Raw genomic sequence first — 18,288 nt, forward strand, 5'->3', positions numbered from 1 at the left:
GACTACACAAGCCATGCCATAGCAGCGGGCCAGAGCAGCACATCAGACAGACACAGTAAATGAGACCATCCCTCTGGCCCCAAAACACTGCGTGTTTCTAAGGATAAAAACATGGAGTGCTGGAGTAACGAGAGAGCGGCTCCGAGAAAAGGCTGGGTGTAAGGGAGGCCATTCGCCAGCTGTTGTTATTGTCAGCTGCATTGTGTTCTCCTCCACAGATCTGTTCAAGTCCTACTAAGCCCTGGTGCTTGGGAGTGTGACCTTATTTGGAAATAGTGTCTTTACAGATGGAATCAAGCTAAAATGAGACCATACGGGATTAGGATGGCCCCTAATCCATTGACTGGTGTCTTTAAGATGAGGACAATTTGGACAGAAAGGCACACAGGGAGAAGACCATCAGACAAGAGAGACAGTGACTGAAGTCGTGCAGCTACAAGGCAAGGCTGGCCAAGGACTACTGGCCACTGCCAGAAAGTAGGAGAAACGCGGGGTGCAGATTCTCTCTTGGTGCCTCCAGAAGGAACCAACCCCGCAGACACCTTGACTTCAGACTTCTAGCCTCCTTAACTGTGAGAGGGAAAAAAACAAACTCCCGTGTTTTAAGCCACCCAGTTTGTGGTACTTTGTCAAGGCCACCCCAGGGAATGAATACACCAGCTTAATTCATCCCCCTGCCCGCCCAGTCTACCAGATCCGTCTGCGAGGTCAGCAAAGGCCAAGAAACAAAGCCACAATGCTTCTTTTCAAGTAAGCCTTATCAACAAAAAAGAAAGCTCCATTTGGAGTTACTCCCCCCCCCCCCCACTTTTTTTTTCAGTGAACCTATTTTGGTTCCTAGTAATCATTTTTAAGAGCTCTCAACACAAAGCCAGAGATTTATATCTCCTCCTCCTCTGAAATCGGCTCCCCCCCTTGTGTTTCCCACCAAAGTATCTGGTTATGGGCTCATTTGTGTCTTTTTCTTTGAATGTCTAAAAATTTTTTCTGTCCCTGAGGGGTGGCCAGTACATGCTTGTGAGGAGCCCTTCTTCCCATCCTCACATCCACGAACTTCCTGGGGCGGACACGCTCTCATCCCCTCCTCCCTGCACACCCATCCCACAGATGTAAACACAGAAGAGAAGCCACCTTCCTCTTCCCCCTGCAGGAGGCGACTGTCAGCATTCAGCTCAGTGGCTAGCCCACCTCCCGGCTTATACAGAACAAGCCTCCAAGCTGATGACGGCAAGCCCACATCTGACACCCACAGGGACCATGAAGGCAGGCTGAGAAGGGTCTTTTTTTTTTTTCTTAAATTTAAGAGGGAGTGTGTGTGAGCAGGAGAGAGGGGAAGAGGGAGAGAGAGAGAAAATCTCAAGCAGCCTCCATGCTCAGCACAGAGTCCGACTCGGAGCTCAGTCCCATGACCTTGGGATAAGGACCTGTGCCAAAATCACGAGGCGGACACTCAACCGACTGAGCCACCCAGGCGCCCCTGGGAAGTGTCCTTAAAGAAGGTGTATCCAGAGATGCCTACAGGCCAGGGACCGTCCCCAGATCCGCTCTCCTACAGCCTCGGCCTCGCCAAAGGGCTTGCAGGCTCCGCAACAGCAACTATCCGTGCCAGCACCACTCTTTTGAACCAGGTCTACACTGCCACAAGAGCATGCCATTCAGGAGACACCAAGATTCCCACATACACATGAAGTCATATTACTGTCTTCACGTAAAAGGTCATTCATTCAACCAACTGCACATCATTCACAGCACTCAGATCACCGTGCAGAGTACTAGAGACACATGGATGAATGAAAGCCTTTTATGCTTTGCCCTGCTGGATCTATAACCCTGGCCACTGAATTCACGTTCTGGGTTATGACCTGAAGGCACTGAACTACCCCAACACCCGCCCCCCCCCCCCCCCCCCCCCCGCATCCCAACACTCTGGGAAGCAGCCTAGTGCAGAGGGAAGAGTAAGGGCCCAGGACTCAAGAAACCTATGCCCCCACTGTTATCACCTCCCAAGGTCACCTTGCGCAGGTCATCTGGCTTCTCTGGGTCTCGGTTCCCTCATCTGTGACTTAAAAGCCTAAATTGGAGGAAACTGCAGAGTGGTATGTATGAAGGCAGACTTCAGGGCCACACATGGGGCCTGTTTTAGAAGTGGACAGATAGCCACCTGCTAGAGGCATTGCAGGTAAAGGTGGGGACCCACGCACATGCTTGCTGCCTTCCTTCAAAGAGAAGGCAGTACAGTATCAGAGATGCTCACTTTGATGGGCTAGCCCAATTCTCTCCCAGCAACTGAGTCCCATGAAGTCCGGACACGCTCCTTCCTCCCCCTCAAAAATCACCCCCTCCACCCCAGCCAAGCCCCAAGAGGAGTATCTGAGTGGTTGCTGGACCTTGTCCCACTTTTATGCATCAGGGCAGTGACCTTTAAAGAGAGAACTCAGAATCATTAAGACATGAATTTAAGCCAAACTCACGAGGGAAAGAAATGAGAAGAAACCAAAGGGGAAAATATCTGACAAGCAGGCGCCAACAAGCTTTTGACCCAGGATGAAAGCAGCAGTATTAACAGAAGAATTATTCCTAAACACAATCTCTTTTGGGACAAGGACAGAGAGGGCAAAGAAAGAGTTTTTCCAATCGCCCCACTATCCACAAGTGGATTTCCTTCCAAGCCTTTCAGCTTATCTATTGTACCACAGGCCTCATGCATTTTTCACAAGTCTCTTAGAATTACCAAACAAATTGCTGGAAGGGTGAGCGCCCTGTACCGTTTTATCGCCACTCAGAAGAAGAAAGGCCCAAACGGTCTCCATGGCAAATGGTAAACACATGTTCCTTCAGCACGCCTGCCACCGAGCACCTACAAAGGGAGCCTGGACGTTAGGGGGGAGCCTGAAAAGAGGGGAGAGCAGACACAGACGGCCCTGGTCAGGGGGCCAGAGAATGCTGTCCGTTGAGGGGACGAAGGGGCAGAGGCCAGCCAGGTGCCCCCCGACCCAAGGCCCATAGGATGATGATGCCAAGAGGGAAACCGAGCGCTGTCTGCTGGGCTGGGGGAAGTCAACACTTCCCCACTGAGAATGTGAGCCAGATGAGAGGACCGGGGTGAACATCACAGATACCATTTCCTCTGCAGTTCCATTTATGGACAGGAAATGAGCAGGGAGACGCAAGCGTCTGCTCTTATCTAACAGAAAACGCAGGCACAAGTCCCAAGTTCAAATCCTACGTCTACCACTCACCCGAGGTCTGTGAAAAAGAAACCGCAGTTAATCTCTGAGATTCTGTTTCCCGATGCGCAAAATGCACGTTCTGAATAAAACCTATGTCAGGGAGCGGCTGAGGGCAGTTAAGACCCGGACGGGAAAGGAGTTGGTAGATAGAAAAACAAACAGGATTCTCGTGACTGGACAACGTGTGGCTTCTCAGCAGCAGACCTGACCCAAGGTCTCTGAGCTCATCCTGCCCTGCCCCCTCCAGCAGACTGAGGGGCATGCCAGCCCTGCCCCTGGGGTCAGTCCTTCTGCCGACGCCCGGAGCACCACACGATCCCCTGCCCTGTGGCAGCCCAGGCTCCAGGGTGCACCCCGCCGTGGACCGCTCGGGTCCTGGCCGAGCCCACGACGCCAGCTGGCTCCTTACAGGGGAGTGAGAGAGGCACCCAGCACAATTCCCGCCCCCTCAATTCTCAGAGGCAGTGGGCACTCTGGCCCACTCCCCCGAAACACTGCAGGCCCCCTTTTAGAAAGGGGTGATTCATTCTGTAGAGATGCATGCCGAAGTGACTTATGATTAAATATGATGCGTGTAATTTGCTTCAAAGTAAGCAGGCACAGGGGACGGTGAGGTAAGGCAGAGGCAAGACAAGAGCGGTCGTAAGCAGTTAACTCGAGGCTGGGTCCTGAGACCCAGCAGTGTGTTAAGGAGTCCACCAAGTATTTTTAAATTCTCTGCAATAACAGAAAATTGGGGGGGGGGGGAATGGAGGGAGGGGGCTAAGTAACCAGATGTACCTTTTCTTCAATCCCACACACCTCTCGTGCCAGAGACACGTTCAAACAGCAACACTGTCTTTCCAGAAGGAGCAAGAGGCAGCGAGCCAGATGGGAAACACAGTGAGAGATTAATTATGGAAAAGATGACAATAAATAAAAATCATCATCATCATAACTTTTTTTTCTTTTCTTTTTTTTTTTTAAAGTAAAGGTGATTTTTTTTTTTTAACATTTATTTATTTTTGAGACAGAGAGAGACAGAGCATGAATGGGGGAGGGTCAGAGAGAGGGAGACACAGAATCTGAAACAGGCTCCGGGCTCTGAACTGTCAGCACAGAGCCCGACGCGCGGCTCGAACCCACGGACTGTGAGATCGTGACCTGAGCCGAAGTCGGCTGCTTAACCGACTGAGCCACCCAGGCGCCCCATAACTTTTAAATAATAGCAGCCACCACACACCCAGGACCAGCTACACACACACTGCCGGGAAATATGGTTTTCAAACACCATGTCCTTTAATATAAAAATCCTACGAGGTGGGACCCCTGGGTGGCACAGTTGGTTGAGTGTCCGACTCTTGATTTCGGCTCAGGTCATGATCTCACGGTCATGGGATTGAGCCCCGCGTCGGACTCCCCACTGGGTATGAATCCTGGATTCTCTCTCTCCCTCTGCCCCTCCTTGGCTTGTATGTACGTGCGCTCTATCTCTCAAAAAAACAACAAAAAAAATTTCCTGTGAGGTGAGAGCTGAAACTATAAAACTCTCAGAAGATTACACTGGTGTGCATCTTCCTGGCCTTGAATCAGACAACAGTTTCTTAGGTATGATACTAAAAGTACAATCAGGGGCGCCTGGGTGGCTCAGTCAGTTAAGCGTCCAGCCTCGGCTCAGGTCATGGCCTAGCAGTTCGTGAGTTCAAGCCCCGCATCGGGCTCTGTGCTGACAGCTCAGAGCTTAGAGCCTGTTTTGGATTCTGTGTCTCCCTCCCCTCTCTGCCCCTCCCCTGTTCTCACTGTGTGTGTGTGTGTGTGTGTGTGTGTGTGTGTGTGTGTGTCTGTCTGTCTCAAAAATAAGTAAACATTAAAAAAAAAATCTAAAAGTACAATCAATCAAGAAAAGAAAAATAAACTGGACGTCATTGACATTAGGAGCTTTTGTGAGTCAAGGACACCACCCACCTCAGACCTGGCACACAGGCCTCATCTCATCAACACCTGTGACCCAGCCACTGAAAGGCCTCCTGCTGGACCGTGTGTGCCTGAGAGCCCAGCCGGGCACTTCCTAACCTCTGGCCTCCATGGCAGGAGTGGGAGATTCAAGCGCAGTGGATGGTTCTAGAAATCCCCCCTGTAGCGGTGGGGAGCTAGGATGGAGGAAGGAGCACCACACAGAGCACTGGGAGCCCCTTCTCCTCTCGAGGCCTCTTCCTCCTCTATAAGGTGAAACCAATCCTGTGAAGAGGTTCCATGCATGGGAGTGGGGGGCTGCTGGACCTGGGGTAGAATCCTGCCTTCCCTACTTGCGACTCTGGGCCTCCTAAGCCTCAGTCTTCATCTGTGAAATGGAGAGGGTCATAGCCCCTACCTCCTGGGATGTTTTTTTTTAAAACAGGTTTATTGACCGCATACCATGCTGTTTGCCCACTTAAAGCTTACAATCCAATGGCTTCCAATATGTGACAGAGTTGTGCAACCAAAAGCATAGTTAGAAGATATTTTCATCACTTCAAAAAAAAAAAAATCCCATACCTTTTAGCTATCAGCTTCAATTCACCCGTTCCCTCCAGCCCCTGAAAACCACTTTTTGCCTCTAGAGACTTGCCTATTCTGGACATTTCTTCTTCTTCTTTTTTTTTTTTTTAATTTGTTTAAAGACAGAGCACGAGCAGGGGAGGGGCAGAGAAAGAGAGAGAGAGAGAGAGAGAGAGAGAGAGAGAGAGAGAGACAGATCTGAAGCAGGCTCCAGGCTCTGAGCTGTCAGCACAGAACCCGACGCGGGGCTCGAACTCACAGACCATGAGATCATGACCCGAGCCGAAGCTGGACGCTTAATCGACTGAACCACCCAGGTGTCCCTGGACATTTCTTATAAATGGAATCAATGCAGTCTTTTGTGACTGGCTTCTTTCACTTAGCATAACGTTTTTAGGGTTCACTCATGCTGTAGCACGTGTCACTGCTTCATTGTGTTTGATGGCTGAGCAATATTCCACTGTGTGGATATACCGCCTCTGTTGATCTGTTCATCAGCTAACGGGTATCTGGTTTATTTTCATCTTGTGGCTACTATGAATTAAGCTCCTGTGAACATTTGTACACAGGTTTTTGTGTAGATGAACGTTTTCATGTCTCTTAGATTATATACCATATACTCTTGGGTTAAGAATACAAAAGATTGCAAAACTTCTCAGTTCCTCAAGCATGGATATTTTAGGTAGTAATCATAACAATCTGCCATGGCACACAGGGACACCTGGGTGGCTCAGTCAGTTAAGCATTCGACTCTTGATTTTAGCTCAAGTCATGATCTCACAGTTCATGAGTTTGAGCCCTGCATCAGGCTCTGTGCTGACAGTGCAGAGCCTGCTTGGGATTCTCTCTCTCTCTCTCTCTCTCTCTCTCTCTCTCTCTCTCTCTCTCTCAAAATAAATAAATAAATAAATAAATAAATAAATAAATAAATAAATAAATAAAATTTTTTAAGCCCACCATGGTATACTAATAAACCATTTTTCTGGTTTCTAAAAGCTACAATCACACAAAACGCTAAATTTGACTCACAAAGCAATCTCTGTGGTCTATAGAGTAAACATCTGTATTTTTATTCCCATTTTATAGATGAAAACACTGAGCATCTGAGAGGCCAAGTGACTGGCCCAAGGCCACGCAATCAGCTGCGGCTTTGTCAGGATTCAAAACCAGCCATTACAGTGTCAAACCCAAGGCCCCTGCAGTGCACCCTGTCACCTCTCCAATCACAAGTTATGTGGCTGAAGTGCTTTAATTCCCAGAAAGTCTAAGGACCCATTTCGAATCTAAGTGCTGGAGAACCTGTGCACAACTCAGTCAAGCAGGCCTAGAACAGGAAAAGAGAGAGCTGAGGCCTGGGGCCAGCAGTGGGAAGACAAGAACGAAGAGCCTTAGAACTGCCCAGACCACCCACCCCCACCCCCACCCTGTGGACCAAGCAGTCTGGGTCTCTGGGAGGCCATCTATTTGAACGATGGCTTCCTGAGTAGTCCTATCTAAGCACTTACAGAGGAAACCTTAAGCAAGCACTGTGGGGACAGCAAGCCCTGCCTGTTCTTCGGGACTCTAAATGTCCAGAACTCTCAATCTCCAGAGAGGTGGGACAGGAAGCAGCATGGTGAATGCTAAGAAGGAGTCACATGCAGGGCCGGGCAAGCTAAGTGCCAGGTTCCCCGGCCAAGCATTCTGCATGTTAACCTGAAGGCTGGAGGGAGAGGCAGAGATGCTTTCTAAGAGGAGAATTTTAGGATTGAAGTCAGTTTCAGAAAAACCCTGCTGACCAGGAATGGTGTGGGAAGACTGGACTGGAAGCCATTCACGGAACAGGGAGTTGAGGGCATCCAACACGTCGGAGAAAGTTCATCTTCTAGTTTGGTAACCAGCCTCCTTCCTTCCAGGGTCCTTGTTCCCCTCCCCCAGGAAGATGTCACACAGGAGGACAGAAGTCCTCACTGAGAGTGGAAAGAGAAAGAAGGGGCAGGACAGGTTGGGCACAGGCAGGGAAGGAGCGGGGAGCCCACGAGTGGCTCTAGGGAGCAGTCCTGCTCTACAGTTTGATCTGGCGGTGGATACAAGGTGTATCTGGTTTGCGAAATCCATCATGCTACTCACTTATACCTACGGTTTTCTAGGTATGTATTATACTTCACCTTATTAAAAAAAAAAGGGGTGGGGTGGGGGAGAACGAAAGCACTCAACTAAGCAGGGAAGCAAGGACCTGCTCCCTGCTCTCAGTGTAGCCTGCCTTGTCTTCACCTTCTCTGGGACTCCAGCCTTCTACGTGGAGCAGATCAAGGATGGGAAATGGGGCACAATTCCACCACACCTCCCCAGGGCCACGGCAGCCATCACCACGGATCACGGCAGCGATCAGCTGGGGATCACAGCACGTGGGATTCAGAATCCTGATCATCACTTGGTTCCAGAAGTTAGATAAGCATGGGCACTCGGGGCGAATCCCACGTGCCATGCACAGAACAAGCTCTCCAGGCTGATTCCGTGAGTCAGGGTTGGCATGTTTTAATTAGTGCTTAGTCACCAAACGAATGCTGGGGAAGACCTGCGGCCGGTGGAAATACTCACAGGGGTTTTTATGGGAAAGAGGTAACCCTGGGCTTACTCAACATAATCTCACTCCTTCTGACTCTTCCTGATAGCACAACCCACGCCCAGACATTCCAGCTGATGACCACAAAGGCTGCCCTTTGAACTAGCTCCTTCCACACCAAGTGCTGGATGAAAGCGAGGAAGCTTCCAGTTCCTAAAGTCTTTTAAAAAAAATTTTTTTTTCAACGTTTATTTATTTTTGGGACAGAGAGAGACAGAGCATGAATGGGGCAGGGGCAGCGAGAGAGGGAGACACAGAATCGGAAACAGGCTCCAGGCTCTGAGCCATCAGCCCAGAGCCCGACGCGGGGCTCGAACTCCCGGACCGCGAGATCGTGACCTGGCTGAAGTCGGACGCTCAACCGACTGCGCCACCCAGGCACCCCTCCAGTTCCTAAAGTCTTAACACCAAGATGGAGGTCCCGGCAAGATGTTAGAATGAGTTATTATTAACAACTACGGTAATGATAGTGATGATAGCAGCTAACTTTTCCTGCATGCCCACCAAGTACTGGATGGTGTTCTACACACTTTCAGGATCCGACACATTTATTCCTTACAACCAGCCTACGTACTAGGTCCTATTAGCAGCCCCATTGGACAGACAGAAACAAAGACTCAGAGCGCCTCAGTACCTGGCCCAGGCTCTCCGAGTAAGGAAGCAGCCACGATGGCATCTGAATCCAGGCCATCTGGTTCCAGAGCCCTCTAGTTGGCTCGGGGAGGCCTGGCCAAAGGAAAAACATCTAAATTTTAGCCATGGCCAGGATTTCTCATGTGTGTTCTTATAAAATTTATGTTAAAAAAAGAAAAGTACGTCTTTCTCGTGTGCTGTCAACCCAAGCCTCGGCTGTGAGCCTGGTAGCACAGCCTGTGAGATCAAGCACGCGGCCTCTGGTGCGAGGACAAGGTAAAGCACCCAAGAAAAAACGGCAATAGAGTTTGCAAGTTCCTTTGCCAGAGGAAGAGTCACAGACGGTCAGACCTCGCAAGACCTAAGGGCCCCTTAGTCAGCCCGTATTTCCAGAAAGGAGAAAGGAAGCAGAAACAAGCCCAAGGGCACACAGCGAAGCGGCAGAGATGAGCCCACAACCCCATCTGCTCCTCCTGGCACCCCAGGGTCCACCCTGGTTCACTCTGCTCCCAAAGGCCCCAAGGAGCCAACACGTTGGGCCAGAGTCTCTGCTTCTATTCCTGAGCCTGGATCAAGACAAACTAACAACAGCCACAAGACAGCCACGTCTCAGGAGAATAAGCAAATGATCGGGCCAGATGCCGGAGTCCACAAAGGCCTCTGGGATGAAGATCCATGCAGCATCAAGGGAAGGACACGTGCAGGATTCTCAGGGCCAGCACGTGCGTCTCCGGACGCACAGGATGCCTGCGGTGAAGGCGGGGGACCCCCGGAGGGAGGACAAACAGATACAACGGTGTCATGAGCAATCACACCATCAAAGGCACAGTACGCTTCTGCAGAAAGTGAACCCCATTCCCGGGAGACTAGCTCCACAGGAGGATGAGGTCATGAGCCGTGCTGAGCAAAGCTTTCTGGGGAGGACAGCTAACGAATCCTCTGCGCAAACTACTGAAGCCATGAAATCAACCGCTGTTCACGGACGTGAAATCATCTGAAGCCAGGGTCAAATGTCCCCCAGGCGAAGCCTTCCCGGCACCACCCAGAATACATGCCTGTTCATTACACCTTACAGAAAATCACATACCACAGACAGTCCTGAGGAATCCACGCTAGACCCAAGTGCCTGGATGCATCAGACTGTGCCAGGCAGCCAACCATGGCCCTAGCCAGACCAAAGCACCCACGGCTGTTCAAGAATCACAAGCCAGGGGTCTGAAGAGGTAGCCAGGGCTGGCATGGGGCTGGGGCTGGGGCTGGAGATTCGTGCAGCCGAACCTTGGGAGTAGGCTCCCAGAGGCCAAGAGAAGGTTGTGGCAGCACTTGGTCCATACCAGGGACAGAACTGCCAAGTCCTGCCACACACAGTGGCATTCACAGTCTACCACTGAGCTGTGCAGTACACACACCATGTAACAGTCCCTGACCATCAGTCGAGGCTTTTTTGCCTTCCAGTCACTGGCTGACCATCTCTTTCAGCCCAGCTGCACCTGGGTGATCCCGATTCCAACACAAAGGACCCTAAGACACTGTGAAAATTAAGGTAGAGGCAGAATTAAGAAATTGGCTTCAGGGCGCCTGGGTGGCTCAGTCGGTTGAGCGTCCGACTTCGGCTCAGGTCATGATCTCACTGTCCGTGAGTTCGAGCCCCGCGTCGGGCTCTGTGCTGATGGCTCAGAGCCTGGATCCTGTTTCAGATTCTGTGTCTCCCTCTCTCTCTGACCCTCCCCCGTTCATGCTCTGTCTCTCTCTGTCTCAAAAATAAAATAAACGTTAAAAAAATTTTTTTTTAAATAAAAAAAAAGAAATTGGCTTCAAGTTCTAAGACTGCCATTAACTTCATGCATACTTCTGAAAGCCACCTAAGTCACTTGTATCTTAGTTTTCCCATCTACAAAACCAGTAGGTTGCAATGATGCATTTATATCCTTTCTGACTTTCCAGTCCTAGGATTCTTTGATACTTTGAAGTGATAAGTGAACAAAAAAAGCTCTTTGGGTCCTGGAGCCCAGGGCCTGCTGCCCTCAAGCAAGTACACAGTGTAAGAACTACACAGAACCCAGTCTTGTTAGGACAGTGACACACATTCCCACAACAGTAGACGGAAGGACAGGAACACGAATGGCGGATAGCCAATGGCTCCACGTCAGGGACAGACATCAGTTCGCTAGCTTGAGCGAGAGGGACTGCCTTTCTGTGCAGTGACTAAGATAACTCTCCATTCCTTACAGACCCAGCCCTGGTATGTAGAGGGCACCTCCTCACCCGCTACGTCTCTGACTTTTCTAAAATGGCTCCTTGGGGAGAGCTGGCCTTCCACGCCCACAGACACCTTGGTCTTAATCAGCCCTCATTTGTATTCTGGGGAGCTCGCCAGTGTCTGAGAACTCAGCCTGAGGCCTCCCAGAGAACACGAGGCCAGGAAGAGACGGAGCTCCTGAGGAGAGAGAGAGAGAGAGAGAGAGAGAGAGAGAGAGAGAGAGTATGTGTGTGTGTGTGTGTCCGCACATCGGGGTGGGGGGCACCTCTGCAGCTACAGGGCAGTCGCATTCCGCCCACCCTCACTGGGGGCTCCCCTAAGTGCGGAGAGATGTAAAGGTGACTGGTGAGGACAGAGTAGGGAAGCACTGCCATATGGGAATATGCAGGGATGCGGGTCACGGCACTCATCTGGCCGTGAGGGGAGGGGGGTGGAGGGAATAGACAGGGTTTCCGGAGGCCAGTGCTGCTGGAGGCATAAGGGTCACCGGCATGGGCCACAAAGAGAAAAGGCATTCCAGACAGAGGGGACAGCAAACGCAAAGGCACGGGGTGAGGGAGGCCGGCATGGCTGGGCAGACATAGGTCTCAAAGGGGAGGTTATGTAAGGCAGAAAGCAGGACAGACAGCTGGAGATACACCAGCCAGGGAGTCTGGATGTGATCCTAAAGCAACAGGGTCCTGTGCCGGGGAGTGGCGGGGCCAGCTTTGAGTTTTGCAGTGACCAGTCTATCGGCACGTGAGGCCCAGGGGCCGAACTTGGAAGGGATGGGCCTGAGCAGTGTGTCCAACACAGCCGGCATTAGGGACATGTGTGCCAGACTCAGCCGTACAGGAAGGACGGAGCTACCGCCTGACCTCTGGCATGATTTGACAGAGCCGTGAGAGGAAAATGATGCCCTCTGCCCCTCAGCGTACTTGCTCTCCAGACCCGTTATTAAAACCCGTGAGCTCAGGCTGGGGTGTTCAGGCCCTCACGGCACAGGGAGTTCCGGAGAGAAAGGCGAGGTATGAACACAGGAGCACCAGACAGAAGCGAGGTGGCCTGGGGTCAAGGTCCAGACAGGCTGCGTGAGCCTGGCACAGACACTGCCCTTGCCAGGGCCCTGAGTGCCAGTGGCAAACACAACAGGATGGGGGTACGGTGAGGGTCTGGCACCCCCTGATATTCCAGAACTCTATGCCAAATTAAACCAATGAGAAGCATTTCCAAAAGTGGGGGGGGGGGGGACACAGCCCAGCTCTAGGTTGGTGGGAATGTAAACTGGTACAACCTTATGGGAAAACACTGGGCACCAGCCGAAATTAAGAACACACAACCTTGGCATTTCCATTCCCAGGTATTCATCCCACGGAACTCCCCACGTGTGCATGCAGATTCGTGTACAGATTATTTCATCACTATGGCTTGTTCCTGAAACATCAGTGGGGAGCTGGTTAAGAAAAGGATTTAAAGCAATACCATGCAGCCATTAAACAGAACGAGGCAGCCTGAAGGGCTGACGTGAAGTCATTTCCAAGATCTAGTGTCAGAACAATGGCTTTGTGTGGGGAAGGGAAGACCATCTTTGTTCAGACACACGGGAGCCCCTGAAAAGGTTCAAGGCTGTGGGGAGCCGACTGTGGCTGCACCTAAGATGGGAAGGGGCCGACTGGGCAGCAGAGGTGGGAGGGGACGGTCAGGACCACTGAGAGCCACAACTAAGGAATCCACCAGAATCACAGTCCATGAGATGACTGGAAAGGTTCACTGGCCCAGGCTGGGCACGAGGTGGGAGAAACACTGGGGCATTCGGGAGGGGCAGACAAAGCTCCCATGGAGCAGAGGGCCAGCAAGGGCCACCCCCGCACCCGTCCCTGCTGACGAACAGGATGGTCACAGCACAAAGGGTTCAGGAGGAACAAGGAGAGGTCCTAGCAGCCAGGACCCTGTCCCCACAGTGAGCTGTACAGACTCATACCGCTGATGGGACATCAGACCCTTTCCAGATGAGGGGAGGGGAGGTGCTGTGAGAGGGCCTGAGCGCCCCACAGACCACGGGTTCTCCTGGGCGTGTGGCTCTGCACACTAGCCTCGGTGTCCCCGCCTGTGGCCTCGAAGTCACGTGCCCCCAAAGCCAGATGCCCCCCACGACTGTCTGTCCATCTGGGTCATCTTCCCAGACAATCTAATGTCATGTGCCTCACTCGGCCACCTGGCGAGCAGCGTGGGCACGACAGTGTGGTCCCCACGGGTGAGAAACTGCTGTTCGCAGTGCTGACAGAAAAGCCTATGGAGAAATCAGCTCCCGCCAAAACATCACCCCAAATGCTGAGGAAGAAAGAGCTGGAAGTAAACAGAAGGCTATTATTTGAGACGGCAAATGCCTTCTCCCCGCCGTTCCCAGGCCCCCATGGAAAACAATCCCTCCCTTTCTATCCCCAGACTTCAGCACCAAACTTATACATGTTCTCCATCTTCCGTCAGCAGAGGCTGGCACAGTGCCTGGCCAGGCTGTTCACCCTGACGAATGTCACATGTTCTGTCACAGCGCCTACGGACCTGGGAAAGGGGCCGGCAGGGCTGGGTGCTGGTCAGAAGGCACCCCCCCCAGGCTGACGCTAAACCAGGAGAGACTAGCATTTCCATTAAGGGATCGCTGTGGGGGCCACGGGGGGGTCCCAGCAGTCACCTGACCCCACGGTCAGAGCTGGCAGCTGAGCAAAGTGAGGACCAGAAGGGGCTGCCGGGTCCCAGGTCACGCAGCAGCTGCCGCACTCCTCAAGCACCTGTCTTAAGCCCCGTGCACCCCCTCCACGCACGCAGGCCCACATGCCCACCTGCTCCCCACGCGCATCCCCACACACCCACCCACGCCCGTCCCTACAATGCTCAGGTGAGGCTATGGAGCCACCCTGCCCTCGGGCCACTTCCCAGGATCCAGGCCACAGGGCTGCCTGGCCTGCCCTACACGCCCACCCTCCCCCAGCCCTGCAGCCAGAGCTGAACTCTCAGTTCCCAGAACAAGCCAAGGCCTCCCTGATGTCCACGGGCTCCCCTGCGCTTTGCTGGGGGGTGCCAGCGTTAGTCACAGAACTCGGGGTGCCCACACTGCTGTCGGTGGGGGTAGAGGAGTCGTGTGGAACCAGTGCAGGGTTTGCAGCACGCTGCTGAACTCTGGGAACGCCAAGGGCCACTGTAGCCAGAGGTGCCTGGGCCCCTCACCTCTGTGCTCAGCCGCCCCAGCCTCCCCGCCTCTAGTACAGGCCCCAGCCGCACAGGACAGGGAGCCACTGCTGCCACACCACACCCCGTGGCAGTGACCCTGGGGCCACAGACCACTGACTTCCCAGGGTCCTTTTCGGCCCTGCTCTAACCAGCAGGCATTGGGTATGCTCGCTTTGTATGCTCTTCCCTGGGCAAGTGCTTCAGCCTCACCGGCTTATTCAGTGTCCTCTGTGCCTGTCCTGCCAAAGAGCCTGGTAGACGCGCCCCCCCGGCCTGCTCCATGATCACCGCTCAGTCAAAAGGCCTTAAATTTCGACCTCAGTCCCAGTTGTCAACTCCTCAGAGAAGCTGCAGGATGAAGTGGCAAGAACTTCCCTGTTAGACAAGCCTTGAGTTTCCTTCTTCCTAGAACTTCCCATAATTGGAGATTGTGTTCCTTTTTCCTGTTTGCTTGTGGTTTGTTTGCATTCCCCATCCCCACACCCTGCATACACACACACAGATACACCTCTGTGGGGGCAGGGGCCCAGTCCACCTCATCTGTTTTATTGATCGTGGTACCTGCAACTTCTTTGAGGATTTCTGGCACACAGGAAGTGCTCAATCAAGACTCATTGAATGAATGACATTAACAGATCTTCAATGACTGATCTTAGATATCAATGAACAGGCTGAGAGACGCAGGCCGGGTCAGGGACTAGAAGCAAGGGGCTGTGGGCGGTGGGAGGCCTGAGACAGTGGGCATGGACCCCACCAGCATGAGCTGTGCAGGGAGGGGCTCAGAGAAGGAGGGTCCTCATGCCTCGGAGGACCAAGGTCAGCAGAGGCCGGCTTGGCTGGTGAGCAGCTTTGTGATTTACCAAAGGTGAAGGAAACCACAACGGCTTAACTGTGAGCATACAGCATACCCTAACCCTAACCCTAACCCTAACCCTAACCCTAACCCTAAGAGCATATGGGGAACGTGGAAGCCAAGTCAGGAAGTCATGGCCGCAAAACAGGCCAGGAGGAGAATGGAAGAAGGTGAGCTTTCTGCTACAGGTGTTACCAAAAGAAGAATCCACGAAGACTTCAGACCTCCTGGCCTGAAGAGCCCAATCTCCAAAACTCAGATACTGTATCCAGTGAGGGCTCAGTATCCACGCTTTTAAATCAGAAAGGCTTCACTTACCCACCGGAACTCTCACAGCTGCCGAGCTCCCAGAAAGGCAGGGGTCTCGACCCGGGGGCGAGCCTGCCCCCAGGAGACACGCAGCAGTGTCCGGGGACAGTTTTGGCTGTCACAATTGAGAGTGGCGCTCCTGGCACTTAGTGGGTGGGGCCCAGGGATGCTGCTGGACACCCCACGGTGCACAGGAGGGCCCCACAGTACAGAATCATCCAGCCTAACAAGTCAACAGTGCCGAGGCTAAGGAACCCTGAAACTACGTGCATAAAAGTTCCTTCGTCAACCCTGGAAAAATTTATTATTAATAAACGTTAGTATTTCTGAAACCCAATGCACCTCAAACCCTGACTGCCTCCCTCCCCCGCCCCCCGCGCCACCCCCCCCCCCCCCCCCCCACGGCCAGTGTGCTGGGTCAAAGCTCAGGCTCCCAGGGCAGCCGGGCCCTCCCACTGTACCGCCTGGTGCTGTACAAAGTCCTGCTCTGCTTGGGGCTGGTAACAGGGTCATAAAGTCGTGGGTCTGCCTGGGGGACCGGTCTTCCTCTCCACACAGGAAAGGCCCTGCACACAGCTAATGGCACTAAATGGCACCGACCTCCCCTGGGGAGAAAGAATGATTCACCGTCACCGCCTGATCTGGGCGCACAATGGGCAGATTGTGTGGCCATCTCCACCACGGCGGGGGGTGGGGAGGGTGGCCTTGTAACCCAGGGCAGGAGTCATGACGAGACTGACTTCATGGCCACCTCAGGACAGGATCTGTCCTCTGAGGCCAGGGTCACCAACTATGCCCAGTTCTGCCTCCCCTGGCATCTGCTGGTTAACGTTTATCACTGTGCAGCACCAGCTGGGTCGGAGGCAATCCCAGACGGTGGTGACCTCTTCCTTCGGGTGCCCCTGCATCACTGGCCCTCACACCCCAAAGCCATTCTGAGGCCTATCTGAAAGAGCACGAGCTATGATCCTGGCTCCGTCGTGTTTGGACTAAGCAACCCGGGGCGAGTACCTTAACTTCCTCGGGCCTGTATCCTTACCTGGAAAAGGGGGGAGTAATTCCATTCTCGCAGGCACTGACAGAAGCACAAAGTGAGGTAAGAGATGCGGAGCGCCCCGGGCACCGACGGCCAGCTGGCACCTGCTCGGGAAGCGGTAGCCTCTCGCAGGGCTCCACGGTGGCCGCCCAGATCCTTTGCTGGCGCCCAGGGTTCCGATCCTGACACCACCAGCCAGGAGGCCACAGGCCACTAAGCGCTGCTTCCAAACTGACAGAAACTCACTTAATTTACGTCAGGTTTAGGTATCATCTCCCTAATCAGCTTAGAAGGCCTGGAACAACAGAATCTGGTTTCTTCTGCTTCCCCTCCATCCCTCCAGCTTGCGGCACAGAGCCCCAGGCTGGCGGCCCACCCGGTAAACATCTGAGGTTGGAAGGGTTTGATCCAGCGCGGCTGGGAAATCATTTCTGAGCCCTAGGGGTCGGGGGCAGCGCGGAGCTCTGGTCTCGGAGGTGATCACCGCTGCTCACAGCAGCCACCTTTGGAGGTGGCCACCGCAGCTTTCAATGTCCCCATCCTACGGTGCCATCCCAGCACGTTCCCTGGACGGCAGGTGGGGCGACCGGGGAGGGGTGGAGCCGGGCATGTCCCCTGACCACCACCGGGCCCTGCCTTTAGTTGAAGTCGGTGCTCATTTCACAGAGAACACCTCCAATCTGGGGACATTTTCATAACCACTGCCTCACTGACTACAATCGTGACTGAGGACTCCTAGGTCAGCTGTGACACGTAGCTACTGTCCATATGGTGGTGGTTGTGGTGGCAGCAATAATAATAATAATAATAATAATAATAATAATAGGCTGGCATGACGGAAGGGTCACTCAGTGCTACACCTGTCATCACGCCCCAGGCACTACTGGTAAGGAAGAGCGGGGGACCACGTGTACACGCGTGCACACGCTCGGAGCAGGCGCCGCTCCAAGGGCACTGTGCCTGTCAGTTGCTCAAGCCTCACAGCAACTGCCACGTTTAAGCCTCAGAAGGAAAGCGCACGGTGGGGCTGCTGGATTACTGTCACGCGGCCCCCTGGCCCTCAAGCAGATCATAAGTGCCTGACTCCCTGCGGTCAGTCATGGCCACGAGAATCAATGAGGCCACGGCACGCGTCACCCTGGGGCAGAAACTAGGAGCCAGAGCGCGCTTCGCGGATTTCTCTTCCTTCTGCCGTGAGGACCGGTCTGCTGCCGCTCTGTCACCCCAGCTCTCAGGCGTGCAGAGCTCAGCCGGCCCTCTGACGACGTGGGCCCCAGGGTAGGAACAAGCCTGCGCTGAGTTGCAGGACCCGCCTGTTACTGCGGTGCGGCCGAGCCTATCTGGACAGACCGGAGCAGGAAGGGCCTCGGAAGCCATCTCCTCCGACGTCCGAGGAAACCGGACTCTGCAGCTAGACTGGGAGGCAGGGGCAGGTCACACATGGGCCCCAGCAGAGGCCCCTGCCTGGCCTCCGAGGCCGTCAAGCCCACGTGGCCAGTGCTCTGAGCGCTGGCCACGGTCAACACACTCGGTCCTCCCGCAGCCCCGGGAGGCAGGGACTAGGACTGCCTCTATTTTACAGATAAGGGAACTGAAGCACAGGGGAACTTAAAAGACATTCCCAAGGCCAACCAGCAG

The 18,288-nt window shown here is 53.4% G+C and overlaps 1 protein-coding gene across 4 annotated transcripts in view; it reads right to left on the reverse strand.

Annotated features, from left to right (window-relative positions):
- ITPK1 (inositol-tetrakisphosphate 1-kinase) overlaps window positions 1-18,288 on the reverse strand; it is a 180,358-nt gene that overhangs the window by 49,570 nt on the left and 112,500 nt on the right. The window lies entirely within an intron of this gene.

Source organism: Prionailurus viverrinus, chromosome B3 (genome assembly GCF_022837055.1).
Source record: "Prionailurus viverrinus isolate Anna chromosome B3, UM_Priviv_1.0, whole genome shotgun sequence".
Taxonomy (NCBI): domain Eukaryota; kingdom Metazoa; phylum Chordata; class Mammalia; order Carnivora; family Felidae; genus Prionailurus; species Prionailurus viverrinus.